We start from the raw sequence: 13,091 nt of genomic DNA, 5'->3' as shown, positions 1-13,091 counted from the left end.
AGAGGACATCGGTTCCACTTCAAACATGTTTACAACTTGTTGTTTATTTTTGTGGAACTTGGGGCTATTTCTGACACAGAACATCTCACAGCTATGGATGGGCAGAGCCCACTGAGGGATTAAAGCCCTTTCATGAAATCACCTCAAGAAAAACAACAATATTCCCTTTCTGACATGATCAGTACCTGACTGCAGCATAATACATCAAGGATCATCCAGCCCTTTACTCCCTGATCCATTCCTCTAGAACAAAGCTGCAGAACATAAGGTTCTTCTCAAAGATAACCAGAAAAAAGAAAATTACAGTTTTATGTAATGCCAGGGCACTTCAACTCTGCTGAAACAAGGACAAGACTGCAGGTCCCCAGCAGACATGGCTCTGTTGCCTGAATGAAATGGGATGCAGTCTTGGGTTGGGAAGCTCAGGGAGCTCATGCAGTGCCACAGGTCCTAGCAAAGCTTGGAGTAGATGGATGGGTTCTAGGAAGCAGCTCCTGGGCACTGGCTACACTGTGGGTCAGTGACACACCACCCCATACCTGACCACCAGCTCACAGGGCTCCAGACTGGCAGGGTTCTTCCTCTGTTTGGTACTTTAACACAAGAAAAACGATAAATTCTCTCCAGAGTTATTCTCTCGGGAGTTATCTTGCTGCATGGTCATTTGGGTGAAAACAATGACACATTTAGGGAAATAAGCAGCCAAAATGCCCTGTGGTCAGCATTGTTTGACCAAACTGGTCCAAAAAAAAGCTCAAATTCTTCAGCATGGACCTTCCCCACATCTCCATTTACCAGTTCCCCATTTCCATCTCCATCAACACAGACTACAGGATCTTCTTTCCAAGAGCACGGACGTGTCCCTCTGTAATCCTGGTGACACCCAGCACATGGGTGTGTCTTGTCACTTTGCTGCTTGGCTGAGTTCCCACATGTAGAAATATTTCCCTGTTTTAGTCATTTCATAAACCATCTAAAAGCTTTTCTACTGTAATAAGAGAGAGACCAGATGAGTTCTGACTTTGGGAAGGAGAGCCGGAGTTGTTGTCTCACTTAATAGACATTTCCATTTCCAAACGGAGCCGGATGGTGCTCAGTGGTGCAGAGGGATGTGATGACTGTGCTGGTTTGGTACAGAATTCTGGCACGGAGCTTACAGCCTGCTGTTAATGCTGAAGAAAGTGAGTGATAAGCAATGGATGTGTTTTCAGCATGAGTAAGCGTTGGAGGCACTGCAGGAAGGAAGTTTGCAGGACCAGCGTGGTGTCAGCACAGGTGTCCTCCCCAGCAGGTGAGATCCAGGTGATGGGAGCATCGTGCCATCTTAACATGGAACAGTATTTCATTAATAGTCACACAGTTCATTTATAACAGAGAATTACCAGCATCACCAGCAAGTTACCGACCCGCCAGTCACTGCTCTTATGTGGGACCAGCACTGGAAGTGGGACAGGCAGGGCAGGGGAATGGAGGCAACCACAGATCCACACTAATGGGGCTTTGGGTTCTACCCAGCACCCAACCTAGACATGATAGAGAGCCATAGAATGCCCTGGGTTGGAAGAGATGTGAAAGATCACCCAGTTCCATCCCCCTTCTATAGGCAGGGACACCTTCCACCAGAACAGGTTGCTGCAAGCCCCATCCAACCTGGTCTTGAACACTTCCAGGGATGGGGCAGCCACAGATTCTCTGGGCAATCTGTCAGTACCTCACCACCTTCACAGGGACGAATTTTTTCCTAATATCCCATCTAACCCTGCCCTCTGGCAGTGGGAAGTCAGTCCCCCTTGTCCTGTCACTCCAGGCCTTGTAAATAGTCTCTCTCCATCTTTTCTGCTGGCTTCCTTCAGTTACTGGAAGGGGCAATTGGGTTACCCTGAAGCCTTCTCTTTTCCAGGCAGAACAATCCCAATTCTCTCAGCCTTTCCTCACAGCAAAGGTGCTCCATTCCTCTAATCTCCTTTCTGGCCTCCTCTGGACTCACTCCAGCAGGTCCATGTCCTTCCTGTGCTGGGACCCCAGAGCTGGAGGCACCTCTGCAGGTGGCATTTCACCTGAGTGGGGCAGAGGGGCATGTTCTGCCTCACTCCACCATTTGCTCAGCAGTTGTATTTTCTGCTCCATCAATATCCCCCCTAACTCTTCCTTTCTGCCCAAAAGGCTCTCAGCAGACTCAAAATCAAGCTGGAGGGTTTTATGTTGAACTGAGTGCTTTCAAACTGTGTTAAGGCTCTTAATTATTAATAGAAAAGTCGTAATGTGGCAGTAGGAAGCCAAACTGGCAGTTTAGAAGGGAAGTGTTGGTAAATCAGGAGCCAGCATCTTAGTCACGGCTTCTCCATCGTGCTGCAGCTTCTAACACGAGGTAATTCTGCAAGTCTGGGTGCATTAGTCACCAACAAATTGTGTTCACAATTAAGGAGAGCTCAACAGTCCTCCAGAAATCTCTCATTCTCCCTGGCATTCAATGCACTGCTATCTTACACCCCCCAGAAAAGAAAACTCTCCCATCTGCCACCCCAACAACCATATGGGATTCTTGGAAAATGAAGGAAATTAAAGTCCCTGTGGGAGCACAGCTCCCAGATCAGCCAGGAGGGGTTGGTAGGACCAAATATTTGAGCTAAACATATCCTGTGCACTGGGCAGCCCTGCTCCGATGCCGAGCCAGGTTTGCCAGACATAAGCAGCTCAGACCTGAGGTATGTGGCTGAGGGTGACCTCGTTTCGGGAAGCTGGAGCTGCAGGGAAGGTGACTGATATGGAACGATGCTGTCCTTGCTGCCAGTCACCACCACCCTGCACTGGGGGACGACAGCCCCGACCCCCTGCCCGAGGCTCTGTCAGGACCAGCCCTGCAGCACCGCCCTGGGAGCCCAGCTTTGAGTGCAGGGCAAGGGGATTTGGTCTTTATTTCCCAAAAACAAGTCTCCCTTTTGCTGGCAGAGCCATTCCACTGCAGGGAGCCAGGAGGGATTGCCCAAGGGAAGTGATGCCAGGAGCTGACTGCTCTGCCCCAGGGGGTCTCAGGCTCTCACAGGAGCCCCAAAGGAAAAGCCATGCTCTGCAAGCACCCAAGGAGGGCAGAGATTTTGGGATGAAGGAGAGCAGAGATTTCAGGACAGCAGCAGCAACCATCCCCACGAGCTGGTATTGCCAGCTCTCCAAAGGGAGAGAAGTTCCCTTTACTTTTTAAGTAATTTCTGGAAATGACCAGAACAGCTACTCCCCACCACAAAAAACTCATTCCTGGCTAAGGAATATTCCTCGCATAACTTGACAGGAGGCCATTTCCAGGCTCAAATCCTAACAGAAAACAAAGACAGTTTATTTAAGCCTCATCAAACTCTCATTTTTTACCATACAAATATTCTCCCTGCAGCGTAAGGAGCCAACACCTACCCACGTAGGGCACATGCAGTGGGAAAAACAATGGGGATTATTTGGGCCTGAGAAGGTGATTCAAGAATAACAGATGAGTAAAGCCACTGCATAATAATTTTCTGCATTTACTTGATTTCCCTGATTTCCTTTTGTTCATCTGGCCTCGTGCTGCTTTGTTTTGCAGCTTTCTGCAAACATCAGTTACGAAAGCTGAGTAGGGCATTTCACTGCAAAACCCAACAAACACAATACTGAAATGATCCAACTTTATCATATTTATCAAAAGAAATCCCATTTTTTTTCTGTTCTTTCTTTTTTCATCCTTTTTTCACTTGAAAACACCAAACTTTGTAAGAACATTTTTGCCTCAGCATCTCTCACCAGCAAAACTCTCCTCCTCCTCCTCCAGTCGCACATCCCCTCCCAGTGCAGCCCAGCTGGGAGGTGTGAGCACCACAACCCTCCCAGTTTACTGGCCCAGCCTCAATTCCTCTCCCTACCACCAAGCTGGACATGTACCCTTGGAGAACCCTTCCCAGGAATAAAATACAGCAAAGATTATTGCATTCAATTCAGTTCTTTCGGTTGGTTATTTTCCCACTTCTTCTTCCTCGTGCTCTTCCAAATCTCCCTGTGCTGTACCCACTGCTGCACCCAGAGTCCCCCCAGAGGTCTCCAACACAACCTCCTCCTCAAGCAGGGGTTGGAAGGGGTCTTAGAGACCATCCAGTTCCATCCCCCTGTCATGGGCAGGGACACCTTCCACTAGAACAGACTGCTCCAAGACCTGTCCAACTTGGCCTTGAACACTTCCAGGGATGGGGCAGCTACAGATCCTCTGGGCAATCTGTGGCAGGGGCCTCACCACCCTCATAGGGAAGAATTTCTTTCCAATATCCCATCTAACCCTGCCCTCTGGCAGTGGGAAGCCATTCTCCCAGCCCATCTCCAGAGCAGAGGGGCTCCAGCCCTCAGAGCATCTTTGCAGCAAAAAAAAAAAGGGGATAAACTTTCCCTGCTCCTCAGGGTTCCCACAGAGTCAGTCTCTAGTGCAATCCCCACGCATTGTTTGAAGCAGGCAACGTTTTCTGTGCCCACATCTCCCTCCCCTCTCCCCTCTCCCAGCCCTCAGCCTGGTGTGGTCAGAATCCAGAGGTATTTTCCTCTCCTCCACAGGGGACACAGCCACTGGTGCTCATGTTTTAGCAAGTGTTGGTGCAGGCAAGAACAAAAGATGAAACACTGCTCCTTTCTCCTGTCAGTTCCTTTCCCACTGCTGGCTACATGGTCCAGGACACCTTCCCTGCTGGACGCCTGTGGATCCCTCACTCCCTCCGGAGCCGCGGTGCTGAGCCGGGAGCGGGATCGGTGCCAGTGTGCGGGGGCAGGCAGGGAATTGGCAGCGGTTCTTGCGCTCCTGACAATGTCCCAGCTTAGCACAGCCCTGTCACCAGTGTCTGCACAGCGGGGTGAGCACGGCCAGGGGATTGGGTTACCCCCAGGTGAGATAAAGCGGTGCTGTTACAGCTCCAGCTAATTTATAAAGTTAATTAGGCACAGGGATCTCCTTTCAGAGGAGACAGGATGTCTTTGTGAGAGAGCAGCCCTGTTCTCCTCGGCCCCTTCAGGGGGAATTGTCAGCCCTTTGCTGGGAAATCGGATCGCTCGGGAGGGGTGGTCACCCCGGGACAGCCGCCCCGCGGGGGTGGTCCCCATCTGAACCCTGCTCACGCTCCGCTCCACAGCCCAGCTCCTTCCCAGCCCTGGCAGCTGGAGCTGCCGGGCCACTGGGGAGGTTTGGGACGTTTTCAGCACTTCTAGTGCCTGTGTGGTGCTGCTGGAGGCCAGCACTGCCTCAAAAACACTCCCACAGCCGTCAAAAGACTTTTACAAGACAGAGTCTGGGCTACATCCTCGATTTTGAATTCGATCTCCCCACAGAAAGCGAAACCAAAGAATGCGCTCGGCCGTTTCACTAAAATATTTCATCCAAGGTGACATTTATAGGTGGCAGGAAGACCTAATGTACCATCATTTTGCTTTCAGCAGGCTCAATAAAAATTTTGGCTGGGCTTGCGCTTGAGATTCTGCCCAAGGGAAACTCAGATGCCGACTGAGAGAAGAGCTGGGAGCGGGGCTGGGTAAGGAGGCTGAGCAGACCGGACCAAACAGAACATCCCAGGCAGGCAGAAGAGGAGAGAGAGAAAAGGAAAGGCAGGATGATGATCCTGAGCTCCACACACCAGTGCAGAGCAGTCATCACATGCACACACAGTGCCTGCAAGTGCCCCGGGAAAGGCTTTGTTGCAGCATCTTTGACCCCCACAATGACTGGGATGTATTTGAAATCCTGCTCCATTTGAAAGTAAAATTTCCAGTAGCCAATATTTGTCTGAGGCAGTTTCTTTGAGGAAGATGCTGCTATGCAGCGATCTCCACACTAATTACAGGAATTAGGAAAGCAATGGGAATGCAAGGTCTGTATTTTTTTTTTCCAGGGCTTTCCAGAAAGATGCCTTTTAAGCATCATGTGCTGCTGAAATTTAAGGTGCTTTTTTTAGATCTCTTGGAGGGATATCTAATGTAATTCAGCTTTCGAGAAGCACCCTTAGATGTTCCCAGAGCATCACCCAAATAGAACAGTTCTCTTCAAAGGCAGAAACTTCTCAGAAGTCTCCTGAGAGGCAGCACTGGGAAAAGCTGTGGATGATGGCAGTCAGGCTGGAGGAGCTACAGGATGAGCTGGAGTGTGGAGCTTCTGAAGAGGCCATCGGTCTGTCTGTCTGTCCCCTGCAGCCACCCACACATCCCACACGGAAAACAGCACCCACAGACACAGCAAGGCAGTGGATTCAAAGCTGGGAAAGGAATAATGGGCACCTGACCCCATTGGTGAAGGGCTCTCAGTCTGACAAATTATTTTTGTTTTAATGGATGAGCCTGGAGAAAATATTTTGACATACAACCACTGGATCACATCGGCTTGGCCACAGGGCTGGAGACTTGTTTTATGAGAATATTTGGCTTAATTTTCAAGTTCAATTTGTGGAAAGTTTCTAGACCAAGAGCCAACTGAAAAGCGAAAGAGCCAAAGCTTTGCACAGTTGCTGTGCCAAACTCCAGGGCATGTGAAAATCCCACACAGCAAAGGAACAGATCCCACCTTTTCCTCCTACGAGCCCAGAGGGGCTGCTGGAGGCGGCATCCCATCGGCACAGGGCTTCTCTTGCCCAAATATCCCACTTTGAATGGAAGTTTGTCACTTCCCTCTCCCCTCTCAAAACAAATCCTGGTTCCGGTGGCCCACTAGCATCGTTCTTTTCCACACATCTTAAAATACCTCATGGAAGCACACAGATGCTCAGGAAATAAATTCTGGATTATTTAAATGCAACATGGGAAGGAATTCATAGAATCATCAAGATCTGGTAAAAGACCTCCAAGATCAAGATCAAACTTTGTATGATATATATGTATATATATAGAAAATTTAAGACATATGGCCATCAGCAAATAAGCCTCAGGTATATTTATCTGTGGAGTTTACTGAGTTTGCTGCTTGTGTTTTCCATGAGCCAGGTTTAAGGACATTTGCCAGAGCCCTGAATCACTCTGGTTTACTGAGCTTTCTCACCACAGGCACGATCTAGGACTCCCAAGCTAAAACTGTTTTAAAAGAAACAAACATGCAGACACCCTCGAAACAGTCTGCACCAAAAAAAAAAAAAAAATAAGTCATAAGATAGTTTGAATATTATGTCATTTGGAATCAGCCAAGCAGCAGACTGGGAATTTAAGGAGCTTTTCATAACTAAGAGGACTGGGAGATAGGCGGGTTCTGTTCTAACCTGGCAATGATCTCTGCTCCTCCTGAGCTCAAACCAACCCTTGTCTGAGACACAAAATCCAAGTGCCTGGTGCCACCTGCTCCATCCCTACCCCTACCCTACCCCATCCCTACTCTGTCCCATCCCTGCCCCATACCTGCAACATCCCTGCTCCTGGGAATGCCCAGGTCCTCCAGCAGATCCCCAGAGCAGGATGTTGGCTTTGCTGGCTGGAGCACCTGCCTTTTTCTTCCCAAAATTTGGCCTTTTCTCCTCTCCCAGGCCCCAGCCCACCCTGCACTGCTGCCAACCATCCTTCACACTGTGCTCATGATGAGCCACTGCAGCAAACCCGGTTTTCTTTTGGACGCAGAACCTGACACCTCATTTTTGCTGTGCTGTCCCTATTCTTTTCTCATAAACTTTTAATATTTCCTGTCACTCCAAACAGGAGAGGAAACACATTTGGGGTAACTTCAGTCCACTGTATGTCAAATGCCACAGGCTGACTTTCAGCTGCTGGGACAGTTCCTGGCCACAACCACTCTGCCCTCCAGACAAAATGATGAGCAGATCTGGTTTTAGGGGTGTCCCAGGGTATTTCCTTGTTCTCACGAGCAAAGCAACAGCACCTCAGACTTCTGTGAGAAGATGGGAAAGATGCAAATCCCAAAAAGCCACAAGAGGAGGTATCAAGGGGAGGGGAGAAAAAATAATTGTGCATCGTGACACTGCCTGGAAGGCAACACTGTGAGCAGCAACTTTGCTGAGGAGCCAGGGTTGCTGACCCAAGGTTGGGGGCACTTCTTGCACCAGCTCCAGCCATCCCACCCCACCGGGACCACAGATTCCAGGTGTAAAGCCCCCAGTCCCAGCCTACGACCGCAGCTGGAAAGAGGTCTGCTCCTCTTATAAAGCAATTTAGATAAGGCTTTTCCGGAGCAGGTCTGATTACAAGATTTCACATAATCCCTAAAAAATGCCATTTATTGTTTGGCAGCCCAAAGATCCGCCCCTCGGGGCTGGCCTTAGCGATCCAAACCCAGATTAGGCAGAAACCCAGAGTTTTGGGGTCTGGGTTGAGCTTTGCATGGCTGCACAGAGCTAGGATAGAGGAAGACACTGCCCTCCAGCCCCAGTTTCCATCTGGGGTTCGCTGTACCCCACTTAAGGGTGCTCAGAGAATCAATTCCCCTGACAAAGGGCAGCAGAGGACACACAGTGGCAGACAAGGGTCCCAGGGGGACCCCAGCCCTGTGCTGCTGGCCCTGACACGCCTCTCCAGCTCTTGGCTTTCTCTGGAGCCACCGTGGCTCCTGGCCAGGCGGTCACAATGCGGTGGAAGGAAGAAGAAACAGCTTTGTTTTACCCAAAGCCATGCAATTAATCAAGTTCCTATTTCCTCGCAGTCCCATGTTCTCCACCCCAAATGCACCAGGCAGCTTCCACCCATGTCAGAGAAACGGAAAATGAAGTAAAAAACAAATGTCTTTACTATGGTAGGCACCACTCGGGTGGCATTCAGAGTCCAGAGAAATACAGGACCCTTCCAGGCAGGCTGGCAGCCCCATCCCTGCCAGCCTCTGACCCCTGAAATCCCCTCCTGGGCACCTGCTCTCTCACCCAGGAGGAATTCACACAGTCACAGAATCATTCAGGTTGGAAAAGACCTCCAAGATCACTGAGTCCAACCTGTGACTGATCCCCACCTTGTCAATCAGATCAGAGCTCTGAGTGCCATGCATGTCCAATCATTTCTTGAACACTTCCAGGAGTGGTGACTACCACCTCCCTGGGCAGCCCCTTCCAATGCCTGACAACCCTTTTGCAAAGAAATTCTTCCTGAATTGGACTCTTCTGAGCACAAACCATCCCATTTTTTATCATGACACATGGCAGTACAAAACACCAGTGTGTTTTCCTGGTCTTTTTCCAAATCAAAACTGGGGCTGAATATCAGGGTGGGAAAGAGCGGGTGATAATCCAGGTTCCTTGGGGACAGGAGCACTTGATTTATAAGCAGATTCCTTAAACAGAAGTCCCAGAGATACCATTTCAGAGGGCCATTCCCAAAGTGGCTGCCAGGAAGGCAGGATGAGGGTGGGACCTGCTCCTGCGCCTCTGCACCTCTAATTGCCATTATTCTTCAGGAATATAAACAACAGGAATGAGAGAACAGAGAGCCATGAAACCTCAGCATAACAAGGGCCTGGGAGCAAAGGGAAAGGAACTGGAGGTCAGGCAGGTTAAGGGCTCATTTCTGGCACACCACAGCCCCTCTGGATGAGGACAGATGGGCAGACACAGCACAGTGGGCACTGCTTGGTCTCTCCTGAGGCTCCATCCAGTTCTTCCAGGGAGGAACCAGCAGCATTTAAAGGTCTATTTACTTCTCCTCACATGCTTTTGTATGTCACAGCTGATAACTGACAAAGTTATTTGCATTTTTAAGGGATCATTTATTCCAAACAACCCTACCCTATCCTGTTTGATACATTGCCCCATCCCTGGAAGTGTTCAAAGCCAGGTTGGACAGGGCTTGGAGCAACCTGGTCTAGTGGAAGGTGTCTGTGCCCATGGAGGGTATCGGGACTGGATGAGATTTAAGGTTCCTTCCAACCCAAACCATTCTGGCATTCCACGATTCTGCACCGGTTTGTTTCCTTCTGGACTTGGATTTGGGATGATGAGGGACTTCACAGCAGAGCAGAGGGATGGGGTAATGGGAAGAAGGAGCTGCCTTTCACATGGTGCAGCATCGCCCCAGTCCCACGGCTCTGACGTGCTGTTCCCTCTCCCACTGCCCCACAGCTCCCTCTCAACCACTTAGAGAAGGTGGAGGCTGTTTTGCAAACACAGTAATATTTGAAATTTCTCTCATCCTCAGGCACGGAAGGAGAAATGTTCAATTTTAACTGGGATGCTTAATGAAGATTTATTCCAGTCCTGTAAATCAAAAGCATGTGGGAATAACTGCTCTTCCTTGGATTAACTGGGTTATTTTTTCATGACCACTAGACCTTAGATCTGCTGCTCATTTCTTTCCATACCCATGGAGGGTAAGAAATAGCCATACTTGGTCAGTGAGAAAATAAAGTTAAATGCAAATAGACATGATCTGACTAAATCTGAGTTTCCCAAGGTTACTATTTCCCTAAATGCCAAGTCCCTGCGGTGAAGGAGGGGCAGCAAACAGCCTGGGGTGGGGCAGGCTGGCAGCACGAGGGGCTCAGCCTGGTCCCTATGCCACCAGTGCCCTGAGCCCATGGGTGAGAATGGACACCACCACTGGGAATGTTGATGGGCCTTGAGAGCTGTGGAGAGCAAGAGACACTGCTGAACACAGGCAGGGGCATTAGGGTGGTGTTGTATCTCCTTCTCTACCCCCTGCCATAGGCAGGAACACCTTCCACTATCCCAGGTTGCTCCAAGCCCTGTCCAACTTGGCCTTGAACACTTTCAGGGATGGGGCAGCCACAGCTTCTCTGGGCAACCTGTGACAAGGTCTTACCACCCTCATGGGGAAGAATTTTTTCCCAATATCCCATCTAACCCTGCTCTCTGGCAGTACAAAGTGATTCCCCCTTGTCCTGTCACTCCATGCCCTGTCCAGCTCCCTTAGAGCCCCTTCAGACACTGCAAGTTGCTACAGTCCCATTTGCTGGGCATAAAATAACTGCTGTTTCCCCTCCCGTGCAGCAGCAGCAAGAAGGGGTGGATGGAGCAGCTCATCCTGGCACTCTCCCATGACAAGTTGACAGAGGGGTACACAGCTACTCCTGAAACGGGGCATCCTGTGACCCAGGCAAGCATCCCACGGGCCAGCTGGGAATCTTGAGTGCTCTGTCACCACCCCAGCCGTCCCTATGTGCTCTGGCACTCCCTCCCATCCGAAAAGCCAAGGCAGCAGCCCGTGGGTACCGTTCGCACATAGAGTTCTTGGCTGACCCTCAGCTGGCCCCAGCCCACCTTCACCAGCCCTGCACAGCCAGAAATGACTGTGAGAGTACACTGAATTCCTGTGACTCCACTGACCCCTCCAGCCTGTTTTGGCTGCTGTTTACTCCCCAAGCTGCACACACAGGTTGCTCAGTTTGCAGACAGCGGGACAGGAGGCCACACCTAATTCAGAGTGAGGCATTATGGTTATTTTAAGCACTAGAAGGTGATTTTAAGGAGGTTGTGTGTGTAACACAACCTGGCTATTGCTGCCCGTGTTTGCAGCACCCACCTCTGACCTGCCCTCAGCATGCCAAGCAGCTGCTCATAACCCCAGCACAGCAGGGCCCTCACACAGGGAAGGCTTTGAACAATACAGGGGACACAGATGAGACCAATGGACAAATAAAACTGGAGAAAAAACACAAGCAAACTCCAGTCAAGGTGTTGGTTATCTACAGCAATACCTCCACACCACAGGCTGTCCAGGCAGAGCCGTCACAGCACTGTGCTTCTCTTAAAAGGTTTAAAACCCATAGTCTTAAATATTTCGATTTTCATGATCATGTATTTTAGTTTGAAAACTTCCTCCACTTCAGCTGAAGTATGTGTCTATGCTACACGGTGCTTTCTCCTTCGGGTTTTGCCATGTTTTCTACACAGGCAGGATAAAGAAATCTGATGGGATAAAGAAACCTGACGGGACACAGAAACCCAGTGGGATACAGAAACCCAACACTGCTGCTTTGGACACAAATGCCTCCCTGGGGTTTGGTGGCCCCGGGAACCAGCTGCGGTCTCCAGGCACCCACAGTCCAGTGACAGCTCCTGGCACAGGACAGTCCCGCTGACTCACCCAGTACAACTCCTGCCCAGAGCAGTTTTTCCATAAAAATAAACCCAGCCCTAATAAATAAATGCATTCCCATCGTAAAAGCCCGATTGGTGGCTGGGAAGGAAGAGCCTGCGCTCTGCAGCAAAACCATTTCCCTCTGGATTGGTGAAGGAGGACTATGCTCCAGAGAAGGCATGTCAGAAGGACCCCATTCCCCTAGGGAGGGGGACAAGGGTACCAGCACTGAGGCAGGGGGATCTCTTCCCCAGCACAGCCACTGCTGTAACACCATCGTGCCCAGAGACCAGGGAAGAAGCGACACACGCTCACGAGGGGGATTTAGGAACTGGCGCAGCTCCCGGTGGAGCAGACCTGGGGGATACATGAGCATTTAGCAGGGAGCCAAGAGGCTTTTGTAAACAGAAGCTCGAACAAACATCTCTCATTTCACAGATGGTGCTCACAATTTACAGCATTGCACATTTAAAGGCCACCTTGGGTACATCGGTGCTCCCTGCACAAGAAATCCCCCAGACCTGCAGGCCTCAACGTTTGTGCTCCAAGGAGCCTCCCACTAAGACCCACAGGAGTTATTTCCACAAGAACATCGGTTTTCAACTTAGTAATAAGTAAGAACACCAAAATGACCCAACTCCTTTCCCTGCAGTTCCCCAGTTTGGGTGAGTGCAGGCTCCCAGCTCAGCGGCCAGTCAGCTCGTGGGGGCTGCCAGGAGAGCCAACCCCTCCTGAACAGGGCCTCAACACGATGGCCCTGGTCCACAGCTAAAAAATTACAGAAAATACTGAAGAGTGCAAGAAAAAACCCAAAGTCCTGAAGCAGAGCCCAGAGATGAATCTCCCAGGACCAGCAGAGAATTTGGCAGAGTGTTTGAAGGAGCTCAAAGGTCAAGGCACCCCAAGACCCTCCCCGTGGCCACAGTCCCTAATTGTGGGCCTGGTAATTCCAGGGGAGCGCCAGAAACCCTCACATGGCAGCACCAGATGCCACAGCCTGCGGCAGAGCGTGTGGCTGCCCGAGGCTTCCTGCAAAGCCCAGATTACTCAGCTGCTTGGAAAAACAGAAGCAGCTTTATACAGATATT

At 50.2% G+C, this 13,091-nt stretch overlaps 1 protein-coding gene across 3 annotated transcripts in view; it reads right to left on the bottom strand.

The window, feature by feature from the left end:
• Nucleotides 1–13,091, bottom strand: part of ARHGAP26 (Rho GTPase activating protein 26) — a 113,471-nt gene that overhangs the window by 9,604 nt on the left and 90,776 nt on the right. The gene's annotated exons all lie outside the window — the stretch shown is intronic.

The sequence above is a fragment of the Pipra filicauda genome, unplaced genomic scaffold (genome assembly GCF_003945595.2).
Source record: "Pipra filicauda isolate LSUMZ 115617 unplaced genomic scaffold, ASM394559v2 scaffold3_size10097308_pilon, whole genome shotgun sequence".
In the NCBI taxonomy this organism is placed as follows: domain Eukaryota; kingdom Metazoa; phylum Chordata; class Aves; order Passeriformes; family Pipridae; genus Pipra; species Pipra filicauda.
Note: the sequence above shows the minus strand (reverse complement) of the source record. Positions and strands in the feature narration are given on the sequence as shown.